Source organism: Sciurus carolinensis, chromosome X (assembly GCF_902686445.1).
Source record: "Sciurus carolinensis chromosome X, mSciCar1.2, whole genome shotgun sequence".
In the NCBI taxonomy this organism is placed as follows: Eukaryota; Metazoa; Chordata; class Mammalia; order Rodentia; family Sciuridae; genus Sciurus; species Sciurus carolinensis.
In genome coordinates this window covers 63,809,947-63,815,254 of record NC_062232.1, presented here as the reverse complement: position 1 = coordinate 63,815,254, position 5,308 = coordinate 63,809,947, and the positions used below count along the sequence as shown (strand labels likewise).

Here is a 5,308-nt window from a genome sequence, read left to right as displayed (position 1 = left end):
CCCCTTTCCACTTTCTCTCTCTGATTTCTAGCCACCACTGGTTGAGCTACTTTCCTCTAGCCATATCCTCTAGCCATAATATGCTGCCCCACCTTGCATCCAGGGCAATGATTTCTGCTCTCTATGAACTGAGACCTCTGCCTCTGGAACCATAGCCCAAAATAAATTTTGTCTCTTCTAAGTTGTTCTTGCCAGATATGTTAGTCATAAGAATGCAAAGTTGAATACAATAGTTTCGGTACTAAATTGAGGTAGAACACGATGGCAGAAGGGCATAGCAGAGGAAGGATGTTCACTTCATGGCAGCTGAGAAGCAAAGAAAGGGAGAGAGAAAGGGCCAGTGATAAGATATAGCATTCCAGGATATACACACAGTGACCTTCTTCCTCCAACTAGCCCCACCACCTACAGTTGTCACCACCTCCTATTTAGTTCATTAGTGAATTACTTAGTGCCATCATGATCCAGTCACTTTCTAAGGGTTCCATCTCCAACAATTACTCAAGTATGGACCAAGTCTTCAACATATGAACCTTTGAGAGAGATTCCAGATCCAAACTGCAATGACTGTATTTGTGGAAAATGTTTGAATATGTTCCCTTGTACCTTCTATGTGAAAACAGAGCCACAAGATACTATTTATGAGGCAGAAAGGAGTTCCTTATCTGATCCTGAATCTGCCAGTGCCTTGATCTCAGACTTCTCAGCAACCAGAACTACGAACAATACATTTCTGCTGTTTATAAATTAACAAGTCAAAGGTGTTTGCTATAGTAGTCTGAAAGAAATAAGATAATGTGTATGCTTACAGGTAATGTGATGCTTGATTTGGTTTTAGTTTGCATTTCACTGATGATTAATTGTGTTTAATATCTTTTCAGCTAACTATTCACAGTACCTCTGGTTTGGAGAAATGTCTATTCAAAAAGTTCAAAATGATATATAATGATCAAACTAAAAAAATCAAAGACAAAGAATTAGAAGAGTAATAAGCTGTAAGAATTGCATTGTGTGTAATGATCAAACTAAAAAAATCAAAGACAAAGAATTAGAAGAGTAATAAGCTGTAAGAATTGCATTGTGTGTTTGCTTCAGCAACACATGTAGTAAATTTTTTTGTTGTTGTTGTATTTAGAACTTCCTTTTTTTTTTCTAAAATTTTAAAGGTACAGAGAAAATTATGGTCCCTGCACCAAGAATGACATAAAAATCTGTCAAGTGTTCCATAGTGTTGACCCCAAAAACTCCACAAGAAAACTTTTAGAAGTGCTAAGTTCAGGAAACTAGCAGGACATAAGATCAACGTTCATAAATCAATTGCTTTCCCTTTCCCCAATAGTAATTCTAATGAGGAAGAAATCAGGAATGACATCTCATTCACAATAAAAACAACAATAAAAAATACTTAAAAATCTAACCAATGAGGTGAAAGATGTTTCTTGAAAACTATATAACACTGAATATTAACTCTGAAGACCTTAGAAGATGGAAAGACCTCCAATGTTCTTGCATAGGGAGAATTAATTTTATCAAAAGAGGTGCACTACCAAAAGTGTCATACAGATTCAATGCAATCTACATCAAAATACCAAGAACATTCTTCACAGAACTAGACGAAAGAGTCCAAAAATTCATTTTGAGAAATATGAGACCCAGACAAGAAATCCTGAGCAAGAAAAGCAATGCAGCAGGTATCACAATATCGGATCTAAAATTATATTATAATCCTATTGTATACTAACAGCATGGCATTGAAGTCAAAATAGACAAGGAAAACAATGGAATAAAACAGAAGACACAGAGACAAATCCACACAGATACAGTCAAATGAAACTTGACAAATATGCCAAAAACAGATATTGAAGAAAAAAAGCCTTTTTAACAAATGGTGCTGGGATAACTGCCTATTCATATACAGATGAATGAAAGTAGATCCCCATCTCTCACCCTACACATGAACTCAAATGAATCAGAGACCTAAGAATTAACCAGAAACTTTGCAATTGCTAGAAGAAAGCATATGTGCAGGTATGTTGGAGTGTTGATCCAACATCCTTAACAAGACCCCTAAAATTCAGGAAATAATATCAACAATTAAGTACAGAGATACCAAAACTTTTAAAAAAGTGTCTGTATGGCATAGAAAGTGATTAAGTGCATGAAGAGCAATCTTATAGAGTGGAAGAAAATGTTTGCCAGTTACTCCATAATATATCAAGAAATAAAAAAAAAAACCCAAACCAAATAACCCAACGAATAAAAGGACAGAAAATCCATAATAGTCATTTCTCAAAAGAAGAAATACAAATGCCTAATGAATATATGAAAAAATGTGCAACACGTCTAGCAGTCAGGGAAAAGTAAATGAAAAACTGCAAAGAAATTCAATTTAACCCCAATTAAAATGTAATCATCAAGAAAACAAAGAGTAATAAATGATGTTGAGGATGTGGGGAAAAAGTACACTCATATATTGTTGGTGGGACTGAAAATTAGTACAACCACTTTGAAAAGTTGTATGGAGATTCCTCAAAAGAATAGATATAAAATCACCATATGACCCAGCTATATCAATCCTTGGTATTTATTCAAAATAACTAAAATCAGCATATTATAGTGATACAGCCACATCAGAGTTTATAGCAATGCAATTTACAATACTCAAGTTATGGAACCAGTGTTAGCACCCATCAATAAATAAATGAATTAACAAAATGTGATAACTCTCCAAAATGTAATTTTCCTCAGTCATAAAAAGAATGAAATAATAACTCTTATTGGTAAATGGATGGAACTGGAGAACAGCACCATAAGTGAAATAATCCAGACGTGGATAATCAAGTTTCATTTGTTTTCTTTTATATGCAGAATCCAGAGTAAAGTAAGGGAAAATACAGGGTTGTCAGATCTCACAAGGATAGAAGAAATATCAGTGGAATAGAGGAGGAATATTAAGAAGGAGGAAAGGGGGACTGAAAGAGAAGGAAATACAAAATGCATTTGACAAAATTATGCTGTGTACATGTATAAATATTCCAAGATGAATTCCACATTTACAAAGGAAGAACAAAAGAGTCAAGTAAGGGAAACAGGGGAAAAGAGAAGGGAGGTTAAAGGGAAGCATGTGGAATTGAAATGAAGAAAAGCAAATTCTTTGCATGTACGATTATGTCAAAATAAAACCCACTGTTATGTACAAGAGTATTCATTAATTGAAGCATGTAAAAATGAATTACATGACATATAAAGGAGTAAAAACACTAATAACAGAAACCTTTCCAGCCCAGGAAAGAATGGGATGTAATATTTAAAGTACTGCAGGAAAAAAATCTGCCAACCAGGAAAAATATACCCAACAAAAATATCCTTTAAATGTTCAAGTGAGATAATTTCCCAGACACAAAAACTGTGGGAATTAACATTAGAACTTCTTGGGAAAAAATGCTTAAAGAACTCTCCAAACTGAAAGAAAAAAGAATTAATGAGCACATGAAAACATCTTAAAATATAAAATCCATAGGTGAAAATCAGGATCCACCCAAAATTAAAAAAAAAAAACCTCTATTACCATAATCATGGGAAACAACTTATATCCTAAACAGGAAGACTAAAAGATAAAACAAATAAAAGCATGGCCGTTTTATAATAACAACTGGGTGAATACAGCAGGAAATGATATAATTGTAACTATATATACAACCAATATTGGACCATCTAAATATACAAAACAAATATTAACAGAACTTAGGACCAAGATAGACTCTAGTGAAATAATAGTATGAGACTTTACCATTCCATTTATATAAATGAAAAGATTATACTGACACATATTGTTTCTCTGTTTGTACATGAAGTAGAGGCATACCATTTGTGTAATCATACATTTACCTAGGATAATAGTTTTTGATTCATTCTGTTATTTTTTTCTTCCCCCCACCCCTCCCACCACTCTTATCCCTCTATACAGTCCCTCCTTCCTCCATTCTTGCCCCCGTCCCACCCCCCATTATGTGTCATCATCTGCTTGTCAGTGAGATCATTTGTCCTTTATACTTTTTTTCTTTTTTTTTTAATTTAATTATTTTTTATTGTAAACAAATGGGATACATGTTGTTTCTTTGTACATGGCATAAAGGCATACAATTTGTGTAATCATACATTCACATAGGGTAATGTTGTTTGATTCATTCTGTTATTTTTACCCTTCATCCTTTAGATTTTTGAGATTGGCTTATCTCACTTAGCATGATATTCTCCAATTTCATCCATTTGCCTGCAAATGCCATAATTTTATTATTTTCTTACAGCTGAGAATATTCCATTGTGTGTGTGTGTGTGTGTGTGTGTGTGTGTGTGTGTGTGTGTATATCACAGTTTCTTTATCCATTTATCAATCGAAGGGCATCTAGGTTGGTTCCACACTCCGGCTATTGTGAATTGAGCAGCTATGATTATTGTTGAGGTAATACGCTGACTTTAAGTCCTTTGGGTATAGGCTGAGGAGTGGGATAGCTGGGTCAAATGGTGGTTCCATTCCAAATTTTCTAAGGAATCTCCACACTGCTATCCAGAGCGGCTGCACTAATTTGCAGCCCCATCAGGAATGTATGAGTGTACCTTTTTCCCCACATCCTCTCCAACACCTATTGTTGCTAGTATTCTAGATAATCGCCATTCTAATTGGGGTGAGATGGAATCTTAGGGTAGTTTTGATTTGCATTTCTCTTATTACTAAAGATGTTGAACATTTTTTCATATGTCTGTTGATTGCTTGTAGATCTTCTTCTGTGAAGTGTCTGTTCATTTCCTTAGCCCATTTGTTGATTGGGTTATTTGTATTCTTCGTGTAGAGTTTTTTGAGTTCTATATATATTCTGGAAATTAGTGCTCTATCAGAAGTATGAGGGGAAAAGATTTTCTCCCACTCTGTAGGTTCTCTCCTTGCATTGATGATAGTTTCCTTTGCTGAGAGAAAGTTATTTAGTTTGAATCTATCCCAGTTATTGATTCTTACTTTTATTTCTTGTGCTATGGGAGTCCTGTTAAGGAAGTCTGATCCTAAGTCAACATGTTGAAGATTTGGACCTACTTTTTCTTCTATAAGATGAAAGGTCTCTGGTCTGATTCCAAGGTCCTTGATCCATTTTGAGTTGATTTTTGTGCAGGGTGAGAGATTAGGGGTTTAGTTTCATTCTGCTGCATATGAATTTCCAGTTTTCCCAGCACCATTTGTTGAAGAGGCTATCTTTTCTCCATTGCATATTTTTGGCACCTTTGTCTAGTATGAGAAAATTGTGTTTATTTGGGT

General features: G+C 34.6%; 1 pseudogene; it reads left to right on the top strand.

The window, feature by feature from the left end:
• The first annotated feature begins 1,132 nt into the window (after positions 1-1,132).
• On the top strand, positions 1,133-1,233 carry LOC124972733 (uncharacterized; annotated as a pseudogene).
• The last annotated feature ends 4,075 nt before the right edge of the window (positions 1,234-5,308 follow it).